Source organism: Stigmatopora argus, chromosome 20 (assembly GCF_051989625.1).
Source record: "Stigmatopora argus isolate UIUO_Sarg chromosome 20, RoL_Sarg_1.0, whole genome shotgun sequence".
Taxonomy (NCBI): Eukaryota; Metazoa; Chordata; class Actinopteri; order Syngnathiformes; family Syngnathidae; genus Stigmatopora; species Stigmatopora argus.
In genome coordinates this window covers 8,187,678-8,205,388 of record NC_135406.1, presented here as the reverse complement: position 1 = coordinate 8,205,388, position 17,711 = coordinate 8,187,678, and the positions used below count along the sequence as shown (strand labels likewise).

Below are 17,711 nucleotides of genomic sequence, written 5' to 3'. Positions count from 1 at the left end.
TGGTACCCAAGCAATGTTCCCTCTAAGCTGCGCGCTTGCGCAATTGCGCACTACTCTCGTCTTCTCTGCGCACAGCAAATCATATGGCGCGCACAATTTATTTATTTATTTTTTGCCCATGATGGCGCCGTTCATGCGCCAGTAGCTCTGTCCACTTATGTTTTTCGTGTTTTACAGCCCTTCGATCAAGCGGTGAAATCGGGTGAGAACTGTCTAAATCTGCTGTGTGTGTGGTTGTGCGTGCGTGTCTCGTATGTGTGATCGTTTGTCTTCAACCTACACAATGGACTATAGTAAATGGAAATTAGCCCTCGGCTACAATCTTACATAAATATGTTCATTACCATGAATATAAATATGTTCATTAATATGTGTTATCCCTTATTAAATAAATCAAAGCAAAATCATGGAAAAATATTGCATATAAATGAAAACTTGACTATCTCAAGTTCAGCAGAGAAGTCATATGAACGAGAATGAGAAGTGAGCAGAGATGTGCAAAAAACAGTACAATTTAAGTCTGATTTGTGCATATTCTAAGGGCATTTATGAAGATTTTTTATTCATAGATATTTTTTCATTCATTTTCTGAACCGCTTTATCACTCGCGGGGGGTGCTGGAGCCTATCCCTGCTGACTTTGGGCCAGGGGCGGGGGACACCCTGTATTGGTGGCCAGCCGATCGCAGGGCACAAGGAGATGGACAGCCATGCACACTCAGACCCATACCTAGGGGCAATTTTAGAGTGTCCAATCAGCCTGCCCTACAATGCATCTTTTTGGGATGTGGGAGGAAAACGGAGTACTAAGAGAAAACCCACACAGGCCCAGGGAGAATATGCAAAATCAATACAGGTGGACCAACCTGGATTTGAACCCAGGACCCCAGAGCTGTGAGACCGACGCACGAACCACTCATCCGCTGGGCCGCCCATTCATAGATATTAATTATTACATTTTATTATTACTCAATCATTTATGTGTGGTAGACATGCACCTGCTTACGGCAGGTGTGATACTGGTGTGTGCCCATAGCGAGCAATGATGATGTTGCTCACACCGGTACTCAGTGTGCTCAGAAAGGTTGTCTTTCTGCCCAGACAAACAAAAAATTAGAGGGAAAATTGTACCCAAGGCAGAAAAGTCAATTCATATCTGCGGAGACTATAAGGTAACAGTAAATCAGAGTTCGGAAGAGGGGACCTATCCACTACCACATGTTAAAGACATTTTTGCCACCCTAGCTGGAGGCATTCTTTTCAGCAAGTTAGTCTTGTCTCATGCTTACCAACAGCTGGAGTTAAAAAAAGACTCAGAAAAGTATTTGACAAATACTCACAAAGGACTGTATGTGTACCATAGACTTTGATATGGAGTGTCCAGTGCTCATATGTTTCAGAATGTGATGGACCAGATCCTCCGAAGCTTGGAGCATGTGACCTGTTTTTTGGATGACATATTGGTCACAGGAAAAACCAGATCTGAGCACCTGGGGAATCTGGAGGAGGTACTGAGCCGCCTGGAGAGCTACGGGGTGTAAGTGAAAAGAGCAAAATGTGACTTCATGCAGGAGAAAGTAGAATACCTGGGGAATCTGATAGATAAGGAGGGACTGCACCCCACTGAGACAAAAGTTGCAGCCATCGTTAATGCACCCCAGCCTACAAACGTCACAGAGCTAGTCTTTTCTAGGACTATTAAACTATTATGGTCGGTTCATGAAAGACCTATCGACGGTGCTGCAGACGCTATATCAACTGCTAAAGAAGGAAGTTGAGTGTAAATGGACTCCTAAATGTGCAGCAGAATTCAAAGATGCAAAAGAACAGTTAGCAAAAAACTCAGTAGTAGTTCACTATGACACCAAGAAACTGAGATTAGCTTCAGATGCATCCCCTTATGGGATAGGGGCGGTCATGTCTCACATAATGGAAAAGGGTGATGAGAAACCGATCGCATTTGCGTCGCGTCTTTGACAGAGGCAGAAAGCAAATACAGTCAGATAGAGAAAGAGGCTTTGGCCATAATTTCTGGCGTGACCAAATTTCATAAATATTTATATGGCCGCAAGTTCAGTTTAATAAATGACCACAAGCCCCTTCTTGTCATTTTGGGACCCAAGTCTGAAATTCCCACTTCAGCTGCTCTGCAAATGCAGCGCTGGGCACTGAGACTGATGGCTTATGACTACAGTATAGAGTACAGAACGTCAGCAGAAAATGCCAACGCAGATGCGTTATCTAGACTGCCGGGGAAGGAAAAGGATAATACAGCGGAGGAAAACTGCATTTTCTATTTCTCAGTAGTGGATGAGCTTCCCGTGCAGGCTACAGAGATCGCACAGAGCACTCTCAAGGACCCAGTCCTATGCAAAGTACTGGAGCTGACTCGGTCTGGATGGCCAAGTCATAACAAGGACGAGAGACTGAAACCAGATCTCGCTCGAGTGGTGGAAGCAAAACAACGGAAGCAGAAACACTATCATGATAAAACCGCCTCCAACCTGAGACATCTGTCTGAGGGTGACTCAGTCCGGATCCGGAATTTCCGTGGAGGAAATGAGAGGTGGACAAAAGGAACAGTGGAAAAGAGACTCGGACCAGTCACCTACCTGGTATGGAATGGAGTGAGCCGACGCTCGATCCACATTAATCATCTGCTGTACAACCAACCGTCCAGACCAGAGACATTGGAGTTTCCGGAGGAGCAGCTGGACGTCACAAACAACTACCCTGTGGTGGTTCACGCAGATGAGGGGGGGAGGCACACCTGGAGCAGTAGGTGGTAGCCCATACTCACCTGAAGAGACACATGTAACATCTTCACCAGGCTCAGTGGCCTGTGACAAGACAGTTACACCTGCCAACCGAGCAGTCAGTTCCCCAGAGGTCTTTAGGCGCAGGTACCCAGTGAGAGATAGAGCACCTCCGAAGCGACTGAATTTGTGATCGGTCAGTTGTGAGGAACATTGTTCCTAAAATAAAAGAGTTCCTGTTCATACAAAAATGTGAAAAAGAATTCCTGAGATTGGAATGTCAAAAGACGGAAATATTGGGTCTAATGGTTGTGTTAGCAGTAATTATTAAGTTACAATTTGAGAAGTAAAGTTATTTTAAAAAAGTTCATGAGGCAAAGATAATTTTTGAAGTTGAGTGTTAAGTCTTAATAGGAACTTCATAGTAAAAGGGGGAGGAGTGTAGTATATTGATACTATAACTGTTGGTTAAATCAGGTTATACAAGAGTGTTTAACCACTGTCACCTAGTGGCCATTGTGTAGTACAACGTTACCTGGATGTTGACATGTTTTGAAGGTGGTCTGAGTGTTGCAATAAAGAGCTACACACGGGTACAAGTTGACTCCGCCGTCTAATTCTGTTATGGATATATTAACAGTTATATAAAAGTGCAAAGCTATCACAGTAATAAGTTAATAAATAAATACATGAATAAATATATAAATAAAGAAGCGTGTTGCTGAAATACATACCTATATATACACAAACAAATTTAAATTAACTTGGATTAATATATACAGACACACTCAAAAATATGTTTAATGTAACTTTACACAAAACTGAATTCAATTTTTTTTTTTACCTTCATTCTGGCCGGGTTAGTTGTTTGCCACGCTACCACCCTCATGTTCGCTATCGATGGGCTGTATACTTCATTACCCAGAAAGCCCTCTTTTTGCCCACGCATGCGCGTTGTGCGTTTCCTGGTCGATGCGTAGGAAAAACGAGTCCGAATAAATCGTTCAGTGCTCGTAGATATCTGTTATATACGAAAGAGATGCAGCAAAAAAAGACTACAGTGCGCTACACTGATAAACAGCCTCTTATGTCATGGCCACTTGGCTTGGTCGCATCTCGAAATTTTGATCGTATCGGGGGCGAATTATTCGATCGAAAATTTCATCGTACCTCGAGCATGTCGTAGGTAAAGCTGATCGTAGGTCGAGGTACCACTGTATATACATACATGTACATACACATATACATACATACACATACATATACAAGCACATATATACATAGATGCACATAGATGTATATACATGCATACGGTAGGTCTTAACACTCAGCCATGTGTTTTGTTAAAGATCCTGACAGCTGATGGGAGGAAGGATCTGCGGAAGCGCTCCTTCCTGGAGTGAGGGTGCGGCAGTCTATTGCTGTAAGAGCTTCGGAGGGACTCCACAGACTCATGCAGGGGGTGGGAGGTGCTGTCCATGATGAACATCATCCTGGTCAGCATCCTCCGCTCTCCCACTTCCTCCACGCCCACGCCTTAACACAGGCGGTGTAGTGGACATTTCCATAGGCAGCGTTACTGGAAAATTCCATTTAGTTACAAAAAAAGCATGGCGTCTTGGCTTTGTTCTAAAGAGAGTACATTTAATAATAATACTAATAATAATAATTAGACATAGGCCCTGTCGTCATCATCAACAACAAAAAAGCCTACTTGTCATCACACCCAGAAACTGCGTATGACGAAATTGGTGGTGCTTCTCCATACGCTGGGTTTACTCGGCAAAAGACCTAAATATGTGATAGTTACGGACTTGTAATTTGGCATTCTGCTGTTATGGATACAGGTCACTTACCTCTCACTGTCTTTCACTTACCTTCAGTCAGCTAGTAGGAGGCAGATCACCACCCAAACATCTTTTCATATTACCTCAGAAGGGAATGTGTGTTGTGTTACCGCAAATTTAGAGTTCTGAAGGATGTGGGGAAAAACTGTCCTTAAGCCTATTTGTCCATACTTTGTGGGACCTATAGCGTCTGCCAGAGGGCAGCAGCTGGAACAGATTGTGACCAGGGTGGTAAGGGTCCCCTATGATGTTCCTGGCTCTGCTGAGGTAACAAGGGCTGGCAATGTCTTCCAGTGAGGGCAGAGAGCAGCCGACAATCCTCTGGGCAGTGTTAATCACTTTCTGCATGGCCTTTTTGTCTGCCGCCGTGCTTCCAGCGTACCACACTGATGCAGTACACCAGGATGCTCTCTACAGTGGTTCTATAGAAGGTTATCAGAAGCTTGGTGCCCAAGTTGTTCTTCCTAAGTACCCTGAGGAAATTGAGTCGTTTCTGAGCCTTCTTCACTACTGCCGTGATGTTTGTAGACCATGAGAGCTTATCCATGACGTGGACCCCCAGGAATTTAAAGGACTGGACCCTGCCTACACATACTCCATTTATGAGGAGTGGGGCCAGATCTGTGCCGTGTTTGCGAAAGTCCAGGATTATTTATTTAGTTTTAGTGGTGTTCAGTGTGAGATTGTTCACCGAGCACCACGAAGACAGTTTGTTGACCTCATCTCTGTAGGCCGACTCATCCCCTCCTGAGATGAGTCCGACTACAGTGGTGTCGTCAGCGAATTTGATGATGGCGTTAGACTGTTGGGTGGGTGTACAGTCGTATGTGTACAGGGAGTACAGAAGAGGACTCAGTACACAGCCTTGAGGGGAGCCAGTGCTCAGTGTAATGGAGGAAGAGAGGTGGGGACCAAGTCTAACAGTTTGTGGTCGGTTGGTCAAGAAGTTCTTTACCCAGCAGCAGATTGAAAAGGATAGTCCAAGGTGGGAGAGTTTGTCAGTCAGAATGTCCGGTTTTATGGTGTTGTAGGCTGAGCTATAGTCAATGAAGAGCATCTTCACGTAGTTCCCATGGTGTTCCAGGTGGCTCAGTGCTGTATGTAGAGCAATGGCAATAGCATCCTCAGTGGACCTGCTTGCTCTATAAGCAAACTGGTGACGGTCAATTGAGGGAGGGATTGTATTCCTGATATGGCGGGCTACCAACTTTTCAAAGCACTTCATGATCACAGGCGTGAGGGCAACAGGCCTATAATCATTCATGCTGTCAATGGTTGGCTTTTTGGGGACAGGGATAATGGTGGCAGATTTCAGACAGGATGGAATGATGGATTGTTACAGGGAACAATTGAAAATTTTTGTGAAGACTCCAGCCAGCTGGTCAGCACAGGCTTTGAGCACCTTCCCAGGTACTCCGTCTGGGCCAGCAGCCTTCCTGGTGTTCACAGACCGCATACCAGTCTCACTTCCTGTTCCCGGAACGTCAGTGTATTGCTGCACGGTGGTTGGGGTGTTGAGACTGGGTCTGATTTGTCAGTCTCAAAGCGGACAAAAAAAAAGGTTCAATTCCCCCGCTAGTGAGGCATCTGCATTAACAGACATATTATTGTTATTGTAGTTGGTAATTATATATATATATATATATATATATGGAGATCACGCAGATCAGTTAGTGACAGAAGAAATAGAGAAAATAAAGTAGTAGTAACAGTAACAATTTCATACTGTAATGAAATTGTAAATCCATAAATCCTACTCCAAAAAAATTACACCAGCATAGAAAACGTTGAGATTAATCTCTGAATTAAGGTTCTCAGCAAATCATTTTGAATATATATTTCCTAAAATAATGGGAAATTATTTAAAATTAAACTAGAAGTAAAAGTGTGTTCCATGGCATTTTCAGGTATTCTGTAAGCCCTCTAGTATGTCCAAAGCACTTAGAATTTCACATAAGTCTTCTAGTGTTGTTTTTTCTGTGTCAGACATCAATCCCCAGCTTTGATAAATTACATTGTGTGTCCAAATGGCTACTACTTTAAACGCAAGGATAAAATTAAAAAATGGCAGCACATTGTATTATGTACTTGTATTTAGAAAAAAATGAATGTTATCTGTAACGGGCCGTATATGGCCCGCGGCCTGAGGTTGAAAAACATGTACACACACGATCCGGGGGCGGGGCGAGCGCGTGAATCCCGTTTCGGCGATGTAATATATTGATACTAGGAATGTTAATTGCCTCAGGTTATAAAAGGGTGTTTAACCACGCCACCGGGAGACCGTGGGGTAGCACCGCGTGACCCGGACGTAGTAGTCTTGTGTGTCCGGTCTGGGTGTGTGTTGGAGGGTTGCAATAAAGAGCTACACTTGGCTACCCTGGCTCCGCCGTCTATTGCTGTTAGGGATATATTAACAGTTATACCAAGTGCAAAGTTATCACAGTGGCGATGAGGATGGGATCCCTTTCCAGCGGTAGGGATTAAAAGTTTCGGACGAGGAGATTAAGGCGTTACCAGGAGGTAACGTGACTTTGCAGACTAGCATTAGCAAGAGTTGCTAAGCTAACGGCGGCGCGGCATCATGGCCAGATTCCTGGGAAATCTCGGCGAATACGAGGAAGTTAAAGAAGATTTTGAATCTTACTTGGAACGATTTGAGCAATGGATGATCATCAACGAAGTGGAGGAAGGTAAAAAAACCAACGTGTTCCTGTCTATAATAGGTGCAGAGGCCTACGGACTGTTAAAAAACCTTTGCATACCAGAGAAGCCTAGTAGCCTCTCATATGAGGTGCTAAGTGGAAGATTAGCATCTCATTACAACCCGAAACCGCTGGTGATCGCGGAGCGATTCAAGTTTCAAAAAAGGAATCAGAAGGAAAACGAGTCGGTGTCAGAGTATATTGTGGCGTTAAAGCAGCTATCCAGCCACTGCGAATTTGGTCTCCATTTAGACGAAGCAATGAGAGACCGGAGTGGAAGCTATTCAGAGAAGATTACTCACGGAGCAAGATCTAACATTTAAAAAAACATGTGAACTGTCGTTATCCATGGAAATGGCATCAAAGAATACGTTGGATTTCGCTAGCAAAATGGAAGAACCTGCCACATTAAATAAGATTGACCAGGAAAAGACAAGCAAAAGTGTGTGGAAATACCAACCAGCCACCAGCGATTGGAAAAGTAAAACCACAAGTGGAAAATTCAGACCACAGAGAAAAGAAAATCACCAACCCTGTTACAGATGTGGACTAAGCAACCACGCCCCTCAGGAATGCAGGTATAAAGGAGAGACATGTTACAAGTGTTCAAAAGGAGGACACATAGCAAGGATGTGTAAAACGAAAAGTTGGCAAGGACACACCCAGTATGTAAAAGGGAATCAAAATGAGACAACAGGAAGTGCGGATGATGAACTGTGGGAGTCATATCCCTTGAATGCCGTGTATCCCACAAATGCTGTCGGGAATTGGAAGAAGGAAATGACAGTACAAGTCATATTAGAAGGAACTCCTCTAGAGATGCAACTGGACACAGGGGCGGCTGTAACACTTGTTTCGGAAATAGTGTATAAGAAGCACCTCTCTCATCTGCCTTTGGAAGTAAGTAAAGTGCAGCTGTCAACTTTTTCAGGAGAGAACATTCCTTTGATGGGACAAGTGACGGCCAAGGTAAAATATGGAACCCAGGGTGGGGAGCTACCATTAGTGATCGTAAAAGGTGACAGACCAGCCCTACTTGGCCGTAACTGGCTCAAAAACTTCAAACTGGACTGGGCACGCATCTTCTCAGTTATACCAGCAAGGGGCGGTAACGACGCAGATGTGGATACAGTGTTGCAGAGACACAAAGCAGTGTTTGCTGAGGAGTTGGGCACTATTCGGAATTTTAAGGCCAACATTACAGTAAAGCCAAATACCAAACCGATCTTCAGGAAGGCCAGACCAGTGCCATATGCATTAAAGAATGCAGTTGAGACTGAGTTAAATCGCCTAGAGAAAGCTGGCATTATCTCAAAGAAAGAACATAGTCAGTGGGCTGCGCCCATAGTAGTGGTACCCAAAGCAGACAAGTCAATTCGTATCTGTGGAGACTATCAGGTCACAGTACAGACACTCCTCAACTTACGAACGCAATTGGTTCCGAGCGATTGTTCATAAGTTGAATTTGTTTGTAAGTTGATTTAGTGCTATATTTTGTATTATAATTTATGTTTAAGGCCTATATAAGTATATTGAAGGTTTATATAAGTGCATTTGTATGTTTAAGGCTTGTATAAGTAACACGCATTGGTTTGTACTGAAAAAAAAACATTTAATAAAATGGAGAGAATATGTACAGTACTGTAGAGAGAGAGATAGATTTATGTATTAGAAACTGGCCAAAAGAAGCGACCTAATGACGATTGCACAGTTTTCTTCTTTTTTTCATCATAAATGATGCAGTAGCACTGTATGGCATCATTCAATTGATTTGCAAACTTTGTGCAACGTTCAATATTTGGGTCCTGCTGCTCGATCTTTCTGTTTATAAATGGTACTGAATGTGCAACGCTCACCACTTTCTGACGCGCATCAAGCTTCGTTATTATTGCCACTCGTTTCAAATGAAATGGCTTGCCTCTTCCTTGCAACTCCCTCAATAGAAGCCTTTAGCTTTTTACCAACCATATTCAATATTGGATGCATGAGATATTTAATGATACAAATGAAAAAGGTTCTTTGCACACTGGAGATACATTCACGCACTTCCGCATTGCGACGAAGAAGAAGGTAGATGCTGGGTGAGCTGAGCTCTCACAGCGCCAGGCGTCGGTATTAGCGGCGGAAAGAAGTACTACTCCGAAAAAGACGCGAAATACAAAATTGGACTTGCGAACATTTTTGGACTTAAACGCAATTTGCAGACATGTTCGTATGTACCGTTGTTCGTAAGTTGAATGTTCGTAAGTAGGGGAGCGTCTGTAAATCAAAGTGTGGAAGAGGAGACCTATCCACTACCAAACGTTGAAGACCTTTTTGCCACCCTAGCTGGAGGCATTCTTTTCAGCAAGTTAGACTTGTCACAGGCTTACCAACAGCTGGAGTTAGGAAAAGACTCAGAAAAGTATTTGACAATAAATACTCACAAAGGACTGTATGTGTATCATAGACTTTCATACGGAGTGTCCAGTGCTCCTTCCATATTTCAGAATGTGATGGACCAAATACTACAAGGCTTGGAGCATGTCACCTGTTTTTTAGACGACATTTTGGTCACAGGAAAGACAAGAGCTGAACACCTGAGGAATCTGGAGGAGGTACTGAGCCGCCTGGAGAGCTACGGGGTAAGAGTGAAAAGAGCAAAATGTGATTTCATGCAGGAGAAAGTAGAATACCTGGGGCATCTGATAGATAAGGAGGGACTGCACCCCACTGAGACAAAAGTTGCAGCCATCGTTAATGCACCCCAGCCTACAAACGTCACAGAGCTACGGTCTTTTCTAGGACTATTAAACTATTATGGTCGGTTCATGAAAGACCTATCGACGGTGCTGCAGCCGCTACATCAACTACTGAAGAAGGAAGTTGATTGGCAATGGACTACTAAATGAGCAGCAGCATTCAAAGATGCAAAAGAACAGTTAGTAAAAAGCTCAGTAGTAGTGAACTATGACACCAAGAAACCCCTGAGATTAGCTTCCGATGCATCCCCTTATGGAATCGGGGCTGTCCTGTCTCACATAATGGAAAATGGAGATGAGAAACCGATCGCATTTGCATCGCGTACATTGACAGAGGCAGAAAGCAAATATAGTCAGATAAAGAGGCTTTGGCCATAATTTTTGGCGTGACCAAATTTCATAAATATTTATATGGCCGCAAGTTCAGTTTAATAACGGACCACAGGCCCCTTCTTGCTATTTTGGGACCCAAGTCTGAAATTCCCACTTTAGCTGCTCTGCGAATGCAGCGCTGGGCACTGAGACTGATGGCTTATGACTACAGTATAGAGTACAGAACGTCAGCAGAAAATGCCAACGCAGATGCGTTATCTAGACTGCCGGGGAAGGAAAAGGATAACACTGCGGAGGAAAACAGCATCTTCTATTTCTCAGTAGTAGATGAGCTTCCTGTGCAAGCTACAGAGATTGCACAGAGCACTCTCAAGGACCCAGTCCTATGCAAAGTACTGGAGCTGACTCGGTCTGGATGGCCGAGTCAAAACAAGGACGAGAGACTGAAACCATACTTTTTCAGGAAAAATGAACTGTCGGTGGAACAAGGTTGCATATTGTGGGGAATTCGAGTTATCATTCCACCAGCACACCGAGAGCGACTACTGCATGATCTTCACCTAGGACACCCGGGAGGGTGCAGGATGAAGGCCTTGGCCAGGAGCTATTTGTGGTGGCCGCGGTTGGACAGTGACATAGAACATACAGTACAACAATGTGACGCCTGTCAGAGTGTGAGGAAACTACCTGCAACCGCACCTCTACACGTCTGGAAATGGCCGACTAGAGTTTGGCAGAGAATACATATTGACTTTGCAGAGAAAGACCAACACCACTTTTTAGTATTAGTGGACAGTCATTCAAAATGGCTGGAGGTCATCGCCATGGCAACAACCACAGCAGCCAAAATGATTGAGGTGTTGCGGAATATTTTTTCTTCCTACGGGCTTCCTGAGGAGATTGTTTCTGACAACGGACCTCAATTCACTTCGCAGGAGTACAAGACATTCCTGCTGAGCAACGGAATAAAACAAACTTTGGTACCAGCTTACCATCCCGCTTCCAATGGAGCGGCAGAGCGAGCATTTCAGACAGTGAAAGCATCACTGCTGAAACAAGTACTCGAGGAGAAGAAACAAAAGGTCACAATAACTATGCAGCACAGGCTAGCTAACTTCCTGATAGCATACAGGAGTACACCGCACACTGTTACAGGATGTGCACCAGCGGAACTGTTTTTAAAACGTCAAATCAGGACCAGGTTCAGCTTACTGAAACCAGATCTCGCTCGAGTGGTGGAAGCAAAACAAGAGAAGCAGAAACACTATCATGATAGAACCACCTCCAAGCTGAGACATCTGTCTGAGGGTGACTCAGTCCTGATCCGGAATTTCCGTGGAGGGAAGGAGAGGTGGACAAAAGGAACAGTGGAAAAGAGACTCGGACCAGTCACCTACCTGGTGTGGAATGGTGTGAGCCGACGCTCGATCCACATTGATCATCTGCTGTACAACCAACCGTCCAGACCAGAGACATTGGAGCTTCCGGATGAGCAGCTGGACATCACAAACAAGTACCCGGTGGTGGTTCACGCAGATGTGGGGGGGAAAGGCACACCTGGAGCAGTAGGTGGTAGCCCGTACTCACCTGAAGAGACACGTGTAACATCTTCACCAGGCTCAGTGGCCTGTGACAAGACAGTTACACCTGACAACCGAGCAGTCAGTTCCCCAGAGGTGTGTGGGCGCAGGTACCCAGTGAGAGATAGAGCACCTCCGAAGCGACTGAATTTGTGATCTGTCAGTTGTGAGGAACGTCGTTCCTAAAATAAAAGAGTTCCTGTTCATACAAAAATGTGAAAAGAGTTCCTGAGATTGGAATGTCAAAGACTGGAATATTGAGTCTAATGGTTGTGTTAGCAGTAATAATTGAGTTACAAGTTGGGAAGTAAAATTATAAAAAGTTAATTGTTGGAGTTGAGTGCTAAGTCTTAATAGGAACTTCATAGTTAAAGGGGGAGGAGTGTAATATATTGATACTAGGAATGTTAATTGCCTCGGGTTATAAAAGGGTGTTTAACCACGCCACCGGGAGACCGTGGGGTAGCACCGCGTGACCCGGACGTAGTAGTCTTGTGTGTCCGGTCTGGGTGTGTGTTGGAGGGTTGCAATAAAGAGCTACACTTGGCTACCCTGGCTCCGCCGTCTATTGCTGTTAGGGATATATTAACAGTTATACCAAGTGCAAAGTTATCACAGGCGAAACATCCGTTCGGCGAACTGTCCGTCGGCCAAACATCCATCTGCGAAATGTCTTTCGGCGAATCGTCCGGTAACGAAACATAAATACCCTATATAACAATGAATATTGCACTTATTTTTATTTATACACAAAAGCCCTCCTTTCCTTCCTCAAGAATATTTCAATTAATCTGTCGTACAGAATACACGTGCGTTTCAGGTCCTTCAAGAAGTACTTTTCTATCGCCATCAAAGCTAATGCTGACTGTCGAGTCTGCCCTGTTGTATTTCTGGCATAAGTTCTGATTCTGTTTCGCGCTGAAAATGTTCGTCCGACAGAAGCAGTGGACACGATGGTCACTGTCAAACCCACTGTGTACAGCCACCCCATGCTCTCACTCAGATTTTTCTGCCGAAGGAAGTCAAGGAGATCAGTGGGAGATTTTCCTGTAAAATAATCCGTGGCATACATAACAATCAGTTCTGTTCTTAGCCGAGGCAGATCGAAGTGTTCCGTGGCTCTGCGTTAAGATGGGACAGCTGCATGTGGCAAAGTTTTCTGGTATTCCCGAAACTTCTGCGGGTCGAGGAGAGAGAGAAACATCAGTCTTTCGTGTTCTTGAAATCTGGTCCGCGTCTGGCAAATAATATTGTCCAGAATACTGTTGTGGAGTTGAAGGTAGTGCACGCGATAATCTTGCGCTTGACCTCTTTTGTGCGCTTGGAGCACCCGCACTGCATTCAGTGGCCTCGTAGATTTCCTCATATCGGCTCCTTTCGCGCTCAACTGTGCCACAAAAATCCTTTACTCTAGCAAGACAAAACTGTACATCCAGTTTGTTGTTCAGTATTATAGAAAAAGCACGTCTGAATGCTTAAAAATGCCATTAAATGTGTGAAGCAAAAAACTAAATTCAAAATAATCCAGATGTGCTTTAAATCCACACCGCACAGACTCATTCACCATTACAGAGACAAACAGTACTTTTCCCCCTTCTGATCTCTTCATCCATCACTTCAGCAATAGCAGTGATCAGGTATTTTTGTATTTTGCCCGACCTGCCACTAAACACTTTATTAGTGGACGACTGGTAATGTAAATCCGTGTTTCTCTCAGCAATGAGAGAAATAAGTTCCACATAATTCCCTTTGTTTGGGGATGCAGCGCTTTCATCGTGTCCCCGAAATAAAAGTTTACACAGTCTATTGAACTTTTTAAGATTTCCCTATTTTTCTTTACCTTTTCGTTGTGGCGCTGCGTTTCCCTGCGCACTTGCTCGCTGAACTGTAACACCACTTGGGTTTCCCCAAAAGTTTTGGAGAGCACCGTTGCTTGTAAGTGTCCGGCAGTGCTTTAGTTAAACAAGTCAAATAAGCAAATCCAATGTTGCTCCAAACACCATGTTGACCGGTGGCAAATAACAAGCATTCCCAGCAATACATTTGCAGTGTTCCTCGGAGCCCAAGAGCCAGGGGTAGCGCTCGTAGTTAGCGAACTGAAAGAGGCGGACAAACCCTTTTCTTGGTTGTAACAGGCTAGCTAGCTTTGGAGTTGGCCACCCTTTCTTAATGACTTCCATTTTTTTCTGGAAAAGTCCGTCTGGAAAATGGCTTTATAAGCAAATCTGCAACCAAATCGGTTTGTTTTCCTCCATCGGCCATAGTGGGTGGAGTTTGCGAGCTCTGGCTGGCTCACTCTGGCTTTGGCCTGCCTACTCTATCACTAGCCAATCATAGTTGGTGAAAGTGATTACGTATCCCTATGCCTGTGAGAAGGCAATGGCGTATCCCTACGCCTGCGACAAGACATTGTGCTGTTGCCCACTCGAAATCTGATTGGTTAAAGCAACAGTCTTATCGACGCTTGTTTAATGCAGTAGAGCAGATTTCTGACCCTGGCAACAAATAATGGCTGAAATGTGATTGGTTAAATGCTTCAATATGAAAACACACATCTGGAAGCAGTGCAACCAGGGGGAAAGCAATGAAAGGAAGCTAACAGACAATTTGGAATTATTTAATAAGTATTGATGGACAAAATATAATATATGATTCAGATATTTCTTAGGCCAGCAGAGAAGGCCTTGAAGGCCCTGACGGCACACCACTGTCTTTTAGTCAAGCTAGTCTATCATTAATTTGGGGGATTTTTATTTAAAGAAACCATCAAATATTTCCTTTTTTGTAGTTTTTCATGGAGAAAAATAAATTAAAATTAAATTAAAAAAGCAAAATGGTTTAAATCACTTATTTGTTCATTTTTGTTATTTTTATATTATATTTTTATGAAAACAAAACATCTCAATATTAGATTTTTTAAATAAAAATGTTAGTTTTTTTCTAGAAAAAAAATAGTGGGTAAAAGAGTACATATTCAATTTATTTATAATTTCATTTGAATTTTAACATTAAAATGAAGTACTCTGCAGGCCGCACCATGGCGGTTTGGCCCTCGGGCCGCAAATTTGACACCTTTGTTTGAACGCTGCTGTCGTTGTTTAGTGCATCTGCATCTTCATTTATTGCATTTTAAATTTACAGCATGTAAGTAAGTGTTATGTTACTCAAGCATGTAGCCAAAAATGGAGGGCGAGTAGCAGGAATGGCTCTTGAACGCCTCTGGGGGCGCTCGCGCATTGCGTGATAAAGAAAAATACATTGTTTGTTTGTGATAAGGATACAATAAAAGGAAAGCTACTGTTTTCTGCCGTTGTTAAAGGATAAACACGTTAAGACTCATTATTTCCGTCCTAGAGTGGTCACATTAAAATAGAAATAGTATTTATTACGTCTTTCTTCGAACGGCGCTATTGCGAATTCGTGAAAAAGTACGAATGCTATAATAATTTTACGTCAATAGAATACATTTAAGCCTTAACGGTATTTTTCCATGGGTCCATGGGTATTTGGTTCCGGGACTGAGCTCGTATGTCGATATTCTCGTAACTCGAACGAACGTTTCCCATTGAAATGAACTAAAAACAAATTAGTTTATTCCAAGCCTCTAAAAAAAACACCAAAAACAGGATATTGGATTGGAGAAACATTTTTATTTGTTCTAATTCACCATCAAAGTAACAAATAACTAGTGGTTTAATAGTACTAAAATGTGTTTAATAGTAGTAAAATTAGACAGATACTTTTTGCACGGCAACACGCTCGTAACATAACAAACAAATTTAAATGAACTTGGATTACGATGCAGACACACTCAAAAATAAGTTTAATCGAACCTAACGCTAAACTTAATTCTAATTTTGTTTGACATTTGATACCTTTCTTCTCCCGGGTTGGCTCTATTTGCCAGTCAATATTGACAGTTGTTTGATTTTGTCTTCCCTTCAAAATATTCCCAAAATGATGCACACAAATGTCCTCACAATAGGATAACACAGGACCATTTGCCAACGAGAAGTAGTATACTCCTCTCGTATTATCGAGCAAACTCCTCCGCCATTCGCATTGGCTAACGGGAAAAAGAAATCACTGAAAAAATGCAACGCTTCGGCCAGTGCTCGTGGAGACATTACACGAGGGCCTTGCGACGGGAAAGACAGTGCCCATGATGTTCTTATGAGCAGCCTCTCGGGTCCGCTGTATGCTCGTATATCAAAATTTGTCTCATATCTCAAGATATATATTTGCTAGAAATTTTACTCGTATCTCAAATTGCTCGTATGTCGAGGTATTACTGTACTGTAATAAATAGCTAGACTGGCTTCCTCCATATACAAACTTTACTTACTTCTCACAAGTGAACATAACAAGGTAGACTTGATTCCAAAACAATAGAAAGCCTGGGTAACCTAAAAAAAGGAAAAAAATACAAATGGGAAACCAAGCTGGATTATTCACAGGAGTTAAAAAAAAAACCACCTCTCCGGCCTGGCACACAAAAAGGGCTCTCGTTCCCTGCAATAGTTACATTCACATTCAGAAACAAATGAATACATGTATATTTTTAAATAGAATTGAACCACCATCTCCCCCCTGTTCGCAAGGATTAATATATTAAGCCTGTACCCTTTACAGCAGGGGTCCCCAAACTTTTTCCTGTGAGGGCCACATACATTTTCCCTTCTCTGATGGGGGGCCGGTGTCAGTTTGTAACAGAAAAAGTGTGACGATCGTAGGGGAGCTTAAATTTTTTATTGTTTTCCAGAAAGCCACAAAACCAAATAACCTTTTCCAGGTTCTTTACAGAAAAATAGTCAGGGAACAAATAATAACTAAATAACCCTCTGAGTTCTTCACTGAAAAAACAGGAAATAAATAAAACTATTTAGGAAATAAATAATAACTAAATTACTCTCTATGGGTTCTTCATAGAAGATATTTATTCCTAATATATAAATCCAATTCAGAGTTGCTCCCCTCCACCGCTGTGGGTCAAAAAGAACAATTCTCAAACAGGTTGCCGTTTTTATATGCTTGAATAGTCCGCGATGGTCCCAGGGCTCCGCCCTCTCCTGCGATCGTCCAGATGTCTCGGTAACACTGCTCGCGCATGCACCGGTGGACGTGCCCGCATGCATCAAAGGGAAACACTCTCCCCACGCGTGTCACCAAAGAAGCAATGTGAAGCCCCACTTCACTTTGATGATTTGTGGGCTCAGCGGGGGTGCAATGAACCAAACACAAGATTAAAACGTCCCAGTCTTCAAGGCCAAATAGGAAAAAAATCCGATAGCGTCTCTGGTATTGTTCAGAGGGCCGGGCCAAATGTGCTGAAGGTCCGTATTCGGCCCGCGGGCCGTAGTTTGGTGACCACTGCTTTACAGCAATTAAGCCACATAAAATGCATGCGAATCAAGAACTCCAAATTCATTCAATAACGTGTATCGCGCAGTTGTTTAAAATGAATAATACCCCAATCTAGTAGTTTTTTGCAAACATTTAACATTACATTCCCTTTGTAGTTCATTTATCATCTCCTATAAAACTTTCTTACTCAAAGTTTTTCCAATAGTTACACATAAAATAAAAATCTAGTTACATTTCTGCCAATCATCCCCTTCAACATCAAAAAGATAAAAATAATTTACCGTTAATTTCAGACATGAAGTTTCCGTATTTTAACACCTGTAGAAAGAAAACAATCTTTTACATATTAATTTGTCAAATTGTTCAAATTAATGTATTCATTTTCC

At 42.9% G+C, this 17,711-nt stretch overlaps 2 protein-coding genes across 2 annotated transcripts in view; one reads left to right on the top strand and one right to left on the bottom strand.

The window, feature by feature from the left end:
* Positions 1-17,711, top strand: part of LOC144065978 (uncharacterized) — a 206,738-nt gene that overhangs the window by 84,094 nt on the left and 104,933 nt on the right. The gene's annotated exons all lie outside the window — the stretch shown is intronic.
* Positions 1-17,711, bottom strand: part of LOC144065976 (uncharacterized) — a 66,644-nt gene that overhangs the window by 8,448 nt on the left and 40,485 nt on the right. The window lies entirely within an intron of this gene.